This window comes from Corvus brachyrhynchos, unplaced genomic scaffold (genome assembly GCF_000691975.1).
Source record: "Corvus brachyrhynchos isolate BGI_N302 unplaced genomic scaffold, ASM69197v1 scaffold7, whole genome shotgun sequence".
NCBI lineage: Eukaryota > Metazoa > Chordata > Aves > Passeriformes > Corvidae > Corvus > Corvus brachyrhynchos.
The window spans coordinates 3,796,892-3,810,798 of record NW_008239054.1 but is presented as its reverse complement, the minus strand read 5'-3'; the positions used below and the strand labels follow the sequence as shown (position 1 = coordinate 3,810,798).

The 13,907-nt window shown below is 38.2% G+C and overlaps 1 long non-coding RNA gene across 1 annotated transcript in view; it reads left to right on the top strand.

The window, feature by feature from the left end:
* The window catches only part of LOC108447863, an 18,651-nt gene extending 13,578 nt beyond the window's left edge, over positions 1-5,073 (top strand). The window contains exon 5 of the long non-coding RNA XR_001863564.1: positions 1,411-5,073. This is a non-coding gene — a long non-coding RNA (uncharacterized LOC108447863). The remainder of the gene's footprint in view (positions 1-1,410) is intronic.
* The last annotated feature ends 8,834 nt before the right edge of the window (positions 5,074-13,907 follow it).

Below are 13,907 nucleotides of genomic sequence, written 5' to 3'. Positions count from 1 at the left end.
ACTGTATGAAAACATTTCTATGCAATTATTACAACCATTTCCTGAAACTCTGTGTCACCAAGCAGGGATCTGAATTTCTTTCTAAGGCTTTTGAAATTCTGTTTTTAAAAATATTCAGCAGAGCTTTTATAAGGGCAATTCACTGTGGGTACGCCAGACAATGGAGCATTTAAAACCGTATTCTTTAGCAGAACATTAGAAGAACTCCTAACAAATCATATTGTGGTCCATTATTTGTCACTACCTCACTTGGTATGCCATATTTAGCAGATATTAATTTTACATGTGAGAAGCTATTGCAACAGCACAGCAGTAGCACTCAGAGTGCTATTTCTGGATAAAGAAAAAAACAATTTCAAAACAATATGTAATATTTTCCTGTGAAAGCAAATAAATTAATGCCAGCTCTTTACACAGATCTGAAGTTTCCTTTAATATGACTGAATTACAAGCAGAATTTCCATCTTCAGTGTCCTCCTCTCTTGAGTAATTTATCGTTACATGCTGTCAAGGTTTTTAGCTGTTCCACAGCACTTCAACTTGTTTACTTTATTGCATTTTTATTGCTTTCTGGAGAATTTCATTTTTCCTGTGAATGTCTCATATTTCTTCCCTTCTCTCTTTTTTTTCTCTTCACCTTTTGGATGCCACTCTTCTCAGCCTCTAACAGTGTAAATTCTTTCCCATAGTATATGTGAGTGCAAAATCTTATCCTGTGATGGGGTTTCAGTGTAGACATGCTCATTCTCTGAAAATAACCCATGCTTGGCAGTGCAAGAGTTAAGAAGCCCATATCTCTGTTTACAGCAACATTTAAAATTTGTATTTAAAAGAAAAAATATTTGCAGCAAGGGATGAATTAACATTTAAAGGTAATTACTTAGTTGTATTTTAGAGTAACCTTGATAATGAATAGATGTCACAATAAATTACATTTATTTTTAAAAAGAGTCAAACTACTCTTCATAGGGCGATAATGGATGCCTTTAATGACAAGTCATATAACATTTGCATTCACAAATGAATATTCATACTGCAAGTGTTCACAGATACTGCTAATATTTCACTTATTCTATGAGGGAGCAAAGTAATCATGTACCACATCTAGTGAATAATCAAAAAGCAAGTAGATCAGAGACAACTCAGGGGATGAAACTTTTTCAGATAAATCATTTGTTAAACAATTACAGCTAATGAGCATATTCATAAAAATCAGTCTATTCATTGATAATACATCAAGTGACTAAAAGTCTCTGTTTGATGGCTACATTATTTGCTATGAATAGATCATCCATCTTCAACTGTAAGGCTTTAATTTTTCTTTTAAAGTGTGAACAAATATGGCTGAAATTATCTCTGAAATTTGGAAAAACTGACCTTTTTTTCCTTTTTTTTTTTTTGTGCCAACAGGTTTCCTACTTGACTTTGAAGAAATCATTTATAGTCAGAGACTGCTGTACTGCTTCACAATGACCAAGATATCAGCACTATTTTGACACTATTTGTGGTTTTAAAGGTGTCCAGAGGTGTGAGATGTCCCTCTGTTGGCTGTGCAGGAAGGTGGGCTTGAGCTTCTTTCGGAAGAAACCTTTTTTAGAGCATGGCCACTGCCAACTGCTTGCTAGTGCAGCTGCCTGACTTGCAGCATATCCCATCTCTGCTCCCTTCTTGGAGAGCCAGCTGACGTGGGCTAGATTACAAATCAGCAGGTAAGTGGTGTGGGGCTTCAGCAGGCTGGGTCTCCGGTTTGTGTCCCAGCCCGAAATTAAGATGGTAGCATTGGTGTGTGCTTAAATCCCAGCTTCAGCTGGAAGATGCATCCTGCTGCCTTCAACTCACTTTTTAAAATCATGTTCTTGTCCTCAGTTTCATCTGGTTTCTGTTAAGTGCCAGATAGAGAGCCATCCTAACAGCCAGAGCTGAAAGCCACATCCTTCCCAGTTCCAATGCTGCTAGCCTGTCTGCCACTTGCATTGAAACATCCCTGCAAGCCATTCCTTTGCACAGCAAATTAGTGGTGGAGTGGGTGTAGCTAACTTGTTTGGAGCCCTGGAGCCAATGTGCATGAGGGAATAACAACAGGCAACACTAGCAGGAGAGCAGGGCCATCTGGGCACACACAGAGCCTTGGACTAAGAATTTTGGGTTGAGGAGAAATTAAAATGATTAAATGATTTCCAGCTGGGGGTCACTCCCTTCTTCAGATCCTACCGTAGCCTGGTTTGCAGATGTACTTCATATTTGGTATGCCAGGCGAATTGGTGGTTGTTGATTTTGAACATCTGCAGAGCTAGCTAATAGATATCAGCCTCTGTGAGAAGGATGGGATGTTCAGTACAGGGCTGAAGCCAGGGAGTATAAAAGAGGTGAGAGTTTAGAACTTGAAATAAGCTCATCTGAACTGGAAGCAGCATACAAAGGACACAGAGTACTTGAGCCACTGTGGCTGGATACACCATGGGTTGCAGAATCCAGAAAGAACTGACACGTGTTTGAAAGGTTCATAGCAATGAGTTTGGACAGAACTATTGTCTGTTTGGATTGTATGACAAAATGGCAACAAGCACAATAAAAATATTTGAGATGTGTGTGGTGGGGGCATGGGCATTATAACAGGGTCCATGTGTTTGGCCTCCTAGGCATGGTATGTCTTTGCAGAAATGTTCGTGGGGAAAACAACTAAAAGCATAAAGTAAGTGAAAATGTGATAAAATATGACTTGATTCTGCTGACAATGTCTCACACTATAATGACTTCACACCCATCTTTGTTAGGGTATTGATTTTACAGATACTGCATTTTCTTTGTCTTTTCTTCACTCTGATGTCATGTATGAAGCTGTTAGTTTAACTGTAGTGTAGATGATGCAATTTTTATAGGAGAATTATAAGATTAGTAAGGAAAAAAATAGAGAGGGAGCTCTACAATGTGCTGAAAGAGCATCTATCTGGCTGTAGAGTGATTACTCCTCTAAGATCAGTCTTGAGACAGAACTTATTAAATATTTTTATTAATGACCTTGACACCAAAAATGGCAGTGTGCTAAATGTGATAACAAGCAGTTGTAAGGCACTGACAATATTCAAGAAGAGTTAGAATATAATTCAGGGTACACTTCAGAATATCACTGACAACTGGAGTGGCACAAATAGGGTTCAGTACTGTAGAAATGGGTTTTAGAGATGAATAACACAAATTTCATAGATAAATTTGGAACTTGTCAACTCTTAAAAACAGATGAGGATAAAGCAACAGGAAGTCTAAGTCCATTATGGGAATATATGAGACATCAGTCTGACATTCATAGTCTTAAAAATGTATGTGAAAGCTTAAGATGTAGCATCTCTAGTACAGAAAAGAACATATTAGTGCTAATGTCTAGGGCCAATTCTGCAATATTTTGTTCTATTCTGGATGATTACATTTAATGAAGATGAATCCAGACTCAAACAGGTGCAGAGCAGGAGAATTAAAATGAGACGGTAATGGAAAACTTTACCTGGAGGAGGGGGATTAGAAGAGCAGAATTTATTTAGTTTAGAGCATATCTTATTTAGTTTAGTAAAAACAAAAAAGAGGACATGCTTGCAATTTGTAAGTAAATCAGCTAACATGGGATGTGGAATATTGGTACAAAGGAAAAGAGTATAAACTTATAAATTGTATCTGCTTAAGTTTGATCTAGGAATTAAAGGAGATATGGAGAAGGTAATATTTCGGTTTTGTCCAAAGTTTCTTCTGGTTTAGGAAGCAGTTTCCTACACTAAAATGTCATCTGGGCTGAAAGATCCCATTCCTTTGTTCCTGTGGGAAGGCACTAGATATAAAATCCTGCAGGACACCTAGTTTGGAACTGAAGAACATCAAGATATAGTCTGGGAAGGCAAGGACTTCTCACAAGGCTTTAGGGGGGATATTTCTGTGAGGTTCTGGCAAAGCTAAATAATTAAATACAGCACCTGTATAGAGATAACAACACATGGAAGGTCAGATCCTGGAAGTGTGGAGAAAAACTGAGACATGGTTGAGGAGCCTGGTTGTGTGAAATGAGGATGTCAATGAGCAACCTGAAGAAAGAAAAGCGCTGTGAACTAGGAACAAGAGGGGGGAAAGAAATAGGGACCAAGAAAGAATAGACTGTGGCCAGTGGAGCTCAGTTCTCCTCAGAGCCCAGAAAGGAACCGGTGATTCCTGAATCCTGCCATTCTTCTGTTGACACAAAATATCTGTGAAACCTTGAGTTGCTTCATGCTGGACTGCTGGTCTATATCTAATACTCCCTTAAACCCAGAGATCTGGGCAGCGTTCCCCATTATCCTGTCCCAAGTGGTAACCACAGCTGTCACTACAATGCTTATGATTAAAACCACTTATCTGGGTGATACAAAATCCCAACAAAAGCTAACAGTAGAATCACACCAGAAACTGACCCTAGAAAACCTGTAGTGACACAATGAATAGGTATTTCAGTTGCACTGAATTCAGGATCCTCTGAAAAAATCCTAAAGGTTGGGGAAAATCAGATGTAAGAAAAATTAATTATTTAATAAATAAAAAAGTTAGTTCCAGTTTAATTAATGAACTGTGGGAAATATCAATTTGTTCTTAATTGTAATTATATTAATTTAGGATAAAATGTTTCCTAGAAGACTAACAGAGTTGGGCATTCTGTTCCTATTTTGTTTTCAAAGTAAAACCTCCACTAAAATGATTTAGGTTTTAGTTGCACTATTTAATATTTAGATTTCTTGGGCACTACATTGTGTCCTTAGTTTAGGGCTCCAAAACCAGTTTTAATTAAAACCTGTACAATTTTCATGGGGCAGTTAAGTTCTATAGGTGACCCAAAATGAATGAAGTCTGGCAAAGAATAAGGTTACCTGCAACTTAGTTCAGGATTGTGTACAAACCTGCTGCAACATAAAATGTCCAGGATTAAATATAAAAACCAGATAATTGGAGGGATAAAAAACCACTGTAAAAAATTCTGAACATTCATTTTTTACTGCATTTTTATTCACTGCTTTAGAAAAATTTTGAGATATGTAAGGAAGTTGGGGTTTTTTTCCCACAGGGAAGGCAATACCAGCAGGTTGGTAAATCTTCATAAATTTCAGCATGACTATAAATAGCCACAGGAGAATTACTGAATATATCCAATAAAACAATGACAGTTTATCATATGTCAGCATCTACCTTCCTTATATTTTCTGCCTTGTAAAGAAACACAGAAGTTTGAGCCAGGTAAAACTGACAAATTACTTGATGGCCATTTGTCCACGGGCACTTCACCCAGCAAGGCAATTTGTGCTGTTAGAGGGCAAAAAGAAATTAACATTTTTGAGATCTAAAGGAATTCTAATATTTCTGCTCAGGCAGACCAGGTTCTGATATTAAGAACCAACTTTATGTATTAATTTTCCTTTGAAGTTATTTAATCCCTTTTATAATCTGACTAGGACTTGACGTCTTGCATAGAGAGTGTATTTTAAAATAATTTTAGTTTACTTCTATCTTTGCACTGTTGCCTTCCGTTTTAGTAATCTTCACATACTTATGTGAGACAGTTTTAATTTTTCTAGATAATTACCTGAAGCAGAATAAGAATATCTAGTTGCCAGGGGTACCCACATTACCTTTCTGTGATTAGAGGAATATTATGGATGTCCCCATTTTACACAAAAAAGGGTCTGCTATCCTTTTCTTCTTCAAACTTTCCTTTATGGAGAGAGACACTATTTTGATACTGCTGAACACAGAGACCACACCCTACACTTGTGTTTCTCCTGGACACCTACTCTCATGCAGTCTTGCTAGAATGGTTTTTTCAGCCTTTGATTAAAGCAAAGTAAAACTCAAAGGATCAAAGAGCAAATCAAAGCTGTTGCTGCTCTTATGCACAACAGACATCTGTCATCAGGGTTAGCACAGAAAGGAATAAAGTGTGCTTGTGAGTGTGGTACTAAAGGATGATGGAATACCATAGGGTGCCCAGGGTAGTGCTTATTCCTGAAGATTGTTACTGAAGGTGGGATATCAGTGATATCCTATGAGTGGCACAAACAGAACTTGAGGCAAAATCCTGCAGATATGTCAATGAATTTATTAAATAGGGTCTGAAATATAGAGAGGAGAGGAGAGGAGATAAGAGAAGAGAAGAGAAGAGAAAGGGTGAGGAAACCAAATAGACTTTTGATCTGTTTTTCTTTTGGAATTTGATTTTTATGCTTCTTGTCAGAAGTAAGTGTAGGAAATAGAATTGCAATGGCACAGCAACTAAACATGCATGTGTGAGCTCTGGTTCAGGGAATGCAGGTAATAGTAGCAATGTACTGTAAGGGCTTGCTCTGTGGCTTGGCAAACTAAACATAAACTTGCAAAATTTAGACTTGTACTTTGCTTGCTAGTTTATATCTTCTTTAGTGTGGCCTGTGCCAAGCAGATAGGATCTGTTTAGTTGCCCTCAGCCTGAAAGCTGAATGAGAAATTGAAGAAGCTTATTTTGAAGTAGCTTTCCCTGCTCTGCCCTGTCTTGCTCTGAGTATTTGTGCCTGTGTACTAAATCCATATAGCTTGGAAATGCTGTGTAATACAGAGTTGCTTGGGTTCCTCTCTCTCCTTATTTTGTTTCTTTATGGCTATAATATTCAGTGGTTTAAGATCAGGACATTAACTGTGTCATTGAAATCACCAAGAGGCAACACCAGTTCCTAAAATTTCTTATTCCTGGCACTGAGTTTTTGCTGTTTTAAACCACATTTCCTTCTACAGTTAGATGATTAAAAAGAAAAGATACCCCTTCTGCATTTAGGTCATGAGGTTCAGCATAAGTACTTACAGACAGTGCCAAAGGCACAGAAAATTGAATGGGAAGGGCATCTGGGGAATTGTCTTCTGCTCGCTGTCTGTGGCTCTGGTGCTTAGTGATTTGCTACAGCCATGATTCTGATTTTCCATGTTTCTTGTTGTACATTATAATTCAGGGCAAAAAAACCCCATGCCAGTACTGTTCCCAAGGCAGGCCTAGGACATCTGATAACTGCTTTCTGAAAGAGGTGGTGTGCCCTCTTCCCTGGTACATTCCGTTGTTTGTTGCACAAAATTCTAGTTATGCAATGTTTCAAAAAAAAAAAAAAACCAACAGAAAAAGCATTTTAAAATTGCTGTGTGTATGATGACTGATCAGTATAAAAATTTATATCCTAACAAGGTCATTATTGGCAAAATCTTCAATTTTAGCAATATTTATTTCTCAGTTAAAAAAAAACTCTGATGTTCAGCTCAACAGGTGCCAATTTCTACCTAGTATTTAGACATGTCAATTGGTGAAATCTAGTACTTCAGAAGAGAAGGCCTTACAGAGACAACAGCAACAATCATGTTTTGTGTTATCATTCCTGCCGCCTAATTTTTCAACAGTGAAGGCTCTAACAAAGCCTTTTGAAAAATTAATCACTACTTCTATTCTGCACATAGATAGAATGAGTTCGGGAAAATTAAACCCTGTGAATGTCCAACTATTTAAAGAATGATTATTGAAAAGAATGGGATGGAATAGGTAGTCATGTCAAGGGAATACCCTTATCACTACTACTCTCTTTGTAATCACTTGTGGTATGGAAATGCAATTAGCCATTGTGAAGTTCTACTTATTTTTGTTAAAATTATTCTGGTTTTCTAAGAGAAGAGTACACATGAACCCCATACTTGGATTCAAAATATAAATTTCAGTGCAATGGAGGACACTTGAGGGTAGTGATATTGAAGGATTATTTTTACTTCAATTTCTTTTTAATGGTCTCATTTTCTTGCTTTTAATATTGATCTACATTTTTATGTTATTTAGCTTGAACCTAATTTCCTAATTTTCTATCAGAAAAAGATTGTAACTTTATTAACTTTAGAAATGTTGGGGCCTGTATTATGTTGGAGATTAGACTACAAATTTAGAAGAGATGACTTGTCTTTACTATGGGAATAAACAGGCATGTATTAAATAAACAGAGCATCACATGCATCTGGCTGTTTAGCACACTGATGTTGTAAAAGGACAAAAGCTTTCAATAACTCAGTTGCTTTCACTGCTTCTTATTTGTATGAGCAAACCCTTTAGTGCATGCCATGAACCATAAAAACCTGGAGACAGTAAGATTAATATGTGTGTAGAAAGTAAGCTTTAACAAAATGTTTTATATATAAATTACAGATTCACATGCATTCACTCTGCAACACACATCACCAGACACCCACTGGAGTGGGACAGACTCTCAGTGTGGCTATCAGTAGAATGCATTGAAGGGCTGTTTTTTAGCAGTCAAGGATCTGTTTCATTGTTCATCCAGCACACACGGCCAGGTCTGACTGGAGGAAGCAGTAGTAATTCAGGAAGTTAGTGACAGAGATGGAAGAACTCTCCCCACCCTCCTTCAGTATTTAGCAAATCTCCTCTTGAAAAGTCCCGAGCAGAAACAGAGCAAGGAGAGACAGGTGTGTTCACAGATGCATGTTTTATAGAACCCAACTTCATCTGCAAGGGCTGGACCCTAAGCATCTGCCTCAAGACATGTCCCCAGCATGTAAAAGCCTTTACAGCATTTAGCTTGACCCTTAGCTACCTAAAAGACATACTTGAGGAAAAAGAAAGATAATCTCATTTCCATCTATGCCCTCTAAGAAAGGAATTAACAAAATTAATTTCTGCAGCTTCAGGCTTGAAACTAGCTTTTCAGTCCTAAAACAGTCCATAAAACAGACAGAAGATATTTTAAAACATGAGGCTCCCTATGAGATTGCACCTTTTTTTCTATGTAGCTGGTAAGCTTTGTTGGATGCTATGTTTATAAACTAAATTACTGATGCTCATGCAAGTAACTTAGTAACTTAAAAAGCTGATTGAATGCGTGTATGAATGAATGAATAGAAATGCAGTGGTAGCATAGCTTGGTAAATTCACCTCAACACTTCCACTCTATTTATTTCTTCTTGGCTTAATGCTTCTGAAAAAACTACATGACAAGCCACTGTTGGATTAGTCATCTTCAGCTGAAGAACCCTGCACCTTGAGAAGGCCATGATTCTCTAAGGTAAAAGGAGAAAGAAAATAATTTTCTATAAGGAAAAAGAAATACTGATCCAGAATGAATTCAGACACTACCAGTGTAGTTGCAGCTCCATGAAGTACTTCCCAATTTCGGCTGTCTACTGTAAATAGTAGTCTCCTGTTTTCATACAGTACAGTCACTGTGTTCAGCTCATTCTCTGATAAACTGTGTTGTTTATCAGAGAATGAGTTGAACACAATGTTGTGTTGAGATGTTGTCACATCTCCATGGAAAGCCATAGGGAGCATGTTATGGTCTGAGCAGAGTCTGAAGACTTTCTTCCAGCTGTCAAGAAGGAAATGATTCATACCCAATTAATTCAAAAGGAGTGACCACTCATTTATTTTTTAATCATAAATTTTGCCACAATTTTAATTTAAGTTTTGCTGCAGGCCAGAGCTTACAAAATTCTACCTTGATTTGATGGGAGCTTAGCAAAGAGCTTTTTAGGACTGCTAGAGAAATGCTTGGTTTTGGATCAGAATCTAATTTGTTGCTGAGTCACAGGTGACTAAGGATGTCCAATTCTGTCTCACATATTTAGGTTTTATTCACTGGCTTTAATTTATGCAGAATTTGAAAGAAGCAGTAGACAGACAGCCCAGGCATGCTGGTGTACTTTGGTTGTGTCTCAGCACAAAATCTGGAATGGTGCTTTTAACCACATGAAGGTATTTTTCTGACAATCTATCTTTCTACAAAAGGACATAGCATGCAGTTCAGGAGGACAATGTGCTGCAGTTTATTGCTGAAGTGGAAATAACACTGGAAGTTCAACAGCTAATTTAGTGTGCTAATAGTTAGGAGTAATATAAAGTTCTTGACCCCCTTGTTTTAGTAATTGATGTAGCATCAACAAGGTGTTTGGGCAAAATGATGGCCATCCCCACTGGAGAAAACACATAAATGATGGATATTACTGAGATACATCATCTTTTATCTGGATAAGATGGGCTGTTAGGTGAAAGACATCATGCTGAGGCTTTGCACGGTGCTGGGCACAAGAGGCAGCTATGAGCTCCACATAGCAATGCAATATGAACTCCAGCAGTAATACACTTCCTTTTGGCATTAGGATTTCAGGTCCAGAATGTGAAAAAGTCCAGTTATTTTCCAAGTCTGATCCTAAAGCAGAACCTCAGCAAGGCTTTCAAAAGTCCCAGTAAACTTAAGCCAAGAGGGAGCATAGATAAAAAATTCTCATTCCTTATTTATATATTTGTAGCTTCGTATGTCTTACTGAATAAAGTAAAAGTCACTTTAAGTATAAGCAATCACATTCAGTATTATTGAAATACAGAATCAAGACACTGGTAACATACCTTCAAAGTAATCTCTAATAAGTATAGAAGTTTCAGGATAAACATCAGAGCAGGGCTGAGCTTTGCTTCACTCTGAAAAGTCATCCATCTAATGGCTATGTCTCTGAATCAGGTATTTTAATCCTCTTAGAAGACTTAAAATGATCCACTCAGAGAGTTACTCTGCCATTTCTATATTTAACTAGTAGCAAAATTTTGACAGGAAATTAATTTTGTTCACAACATTCTGGTCATGAAATCTCTTAATGAGAGAAATTAGTCCATTCTACTGGCAACCAAGGAAAGAAGACTTCTAAAGTTTAGGTTAAGACTTTTGGAGATGGGTGATGGATTTCCCTACCTTTCAAAAATCCAAGTGATTTGATATGGATGTAGGAGAACAAAATATAAACCTGCATGGACTTCTCATTCAGATATGCTTGACAGAGTAGGCTTCTACTTTTATAAGATTTTTAATTTCACTGCTATTAACATGGAAGTCACAAATGCAGTAACAAATATAGAATAATTAGTATGGCAGCCAACTCCATGATCATCTTACTTCGGCCCCAGAGCCAAGTGATAATTACTAGACACAAGTACTGCTGTCTTGGTCAGACTGGTGGATTTTAGTCAAGTGCCTGTGCACTCTTTGTCATGTCTACCTTGCTTGTGAACATTTACATGGACATTTTTCTTTAGCAGAATAAATACATGGGAAGTAGGACAGATTCAACCTGCAATGCACAGGCAGCCTTGCAACTGAAAGTTTTCTTCAGTCACTGGTGTAATAGACCAGCATCCTTTAGAAACAAATTCCTGGTGATACTGTCACCATGTAGACTTTACTACCACTTAAAATAGCAGTGTATGCCAAACTTCTGACCTACAAACCAGGACAGCAGTCCTTTGATTTTCCACCATTGATACAGTAATGTCATGCTGTTATTTTTAAACACTTGGAACATACCATGCCACCCAATCTGGTATTAGCAAATCTTGCCTAGGAGATTTCTTTTCTTCTACTACTCCAGTGGAGCAGTTTATGCTGCTTTTTCCTGTCTCTAGCTCAGCACTAGCATTTGAGATACAATCAGGAAAAATATGGTTTTATTTAAAAATGTGCTCGGTTTCTAGATAGTTTTTAAGTGTGATCATTAATGATTACTAGAAATAGCAGGTATCTTGACAAATATAAAAGAAATAGGGTCAACTAAGCTGAAATGAAACCAATTTTCCACTATTTAAGATAGTACCATCTTATCAATGGAAACAATATAGCATTCAAAGAAAAACATGTAGCTATTTTATGTTCCTCACTGAAGCCTGAAGATGCTGCAGATATTTTACATATCAGTCTTTGAAAATGAAGTGAGTGATCATTCAAATACAGTCCCATGATTCACATAATTTGACTTAAATACACAATTTCTGACTACTGATTCACAACCAGATCTGGTTAAGCTAACTTGTAGTGACTTTACCCCCAGAACTGTAATGCACGGCCCCCCTTACCCTTCAATTAAAGAAGTCAAACAACCCGAACATGTAAAACCAGCATATGACTGCTAGGGCTAATGCTACTCCTGTTCCATAAGCCTGACATCAGCCCTGTCTCTGGCACGAGCAGCACACTCAGCTTGGTTTCCTAAAGTGGCATCCTCAGACACACTGACTCATCTCTGAACCTGTGGGTGAAGATGATATTGATGACAGTGCTCCTGGAAACATTTCTAACTTCCCACTCAGTGAACAAAGCTCCCTGTTTTGTTTGGCATGCACTAAGTGAGGTTACACTGAACCTCAGGGGAAGAAGGCTCTGAAAGGCTGACATCTTCAGCAAAGATGTGTATTTTTCTTGCCATCTCAGAGGGATTTCAAAGCAACTCTGCTTTCTGGCCTTATGTGACAGAATGACTCTCTTGCTTATTCAAAGTTAGTGCTATTGCTGGAAGAACTTCTGCTGCTTAGCACTGATCTATGCTCCTGTTGGGGCCTGTGAAGGGGATTTATAAGGAAAAAAGTCCAAAGACACATTTTTATTCTTGGCCTGTACCCACCAGCACTCCAACACCCCCAACTACAGGGCTGGGAAGGCAGGTCACAGCATATAGCAGCTGTTCAGGGGACCACCTTGCAGGAGGTGAAGATGAGATATCTGCATGGAATGGGGCAGATAGGCATCTCGGGAGAGGGAGACATGAACTGCAGAGAGAGACCTTGTTACCCTCCTACAGTCCTCTCAAACTCATCCCTTCTCATGAAATAGGTAGAAGATCTCATTAGAAGGATCCTTAAATCACAGTGGTTGTTGATCTTTCTTCTGCTCTCTTGGTGAGTATAGCAAGTCCTGCACAGTGGCTTTTTCTACAGCAGCAGTAGCTCCCATCCTCCTGTCTTGAATTTCTGGTGATGCCTACTGGTCTTGAGGGTGGCTCTGTCTGATGCAGCAGTCCCAGCAGCAGTCCCAGCAGCAGCAGCAGTTTCAGTTCCATGATTTAAGGCATTCTTGCCCGCAATATCATAGACCTACTTGGCTCCCTACAGAGAAAAAAGACTACAGTTTGAAAATCACCATTGTAGGTTTTAATACTGCACTCATGCTGCTTGCAAACATGGGATTTCTAAGTGAATCACTGGAACACAGTAAAACCTCCAGGGACTGGAGAAATACAGGCAGGAACTGCAGCAATTAAAAGAAAAACAAACCATACTCTGTCATTTTACAGTCTGTACAGTTTTTGTGACATGGCATGTTTAAAAATGTTTCCCTATTTTTGTAAAGACAGACAAGCCACAGCTCTCACAGGTTTTTCTTGTAACAGAGCTTCCCAATGAGAATTTTGGAATATGAATCTCTCACATCAACTTCAACCCAGCCATGTGTGACTCAGTTGTGAATCTTAAAGGATCAGGTCTCTTATTAGACATCTTTCCATAAAACAATTGACTGTATGAAAAACGCTGCAGAATTGAGATTTAGGTCATGCATGGCTCTACCATGTCAGTAGCTTCAGTATCCATCAGTGTACTGACAGTGGTTATCCAAATAAATTGATATAGAGATGTGCTCTGCTTGCTGAGACACTAAACAAAATATTCGGGGCTATGGCTCCTCTCTCTAAAGTATGGAGCTTCCTGCATTTGGTCCTATATTTAGTGCTGATGGAAGAATTACACAGAACACTTAAACAGACTTATATGGCAGCAATAATTAGGGTTCCTGAAGTAAGTGTTGATGCTTAATGTTCCATGGGAACTGCAGAAATGTAGGTTACTCCGGACAGAGTACTCTCTGATGTTATCCACTATTTGCAGAAAACCACTGGATGACAGAATGCCCACTTCACAAACCAAAAGGAGTGGAGGATATTGTACTTAGACTCCCTTGAGAAAATATGACATGGGTATAAAATCTCTCACTGCTTGTGCTTTACCCACAGGGCTTAATTAGGTCTGTTGAAGGTTAATGACGATGAATAGGTAAATCTCAAAGTTTACAACA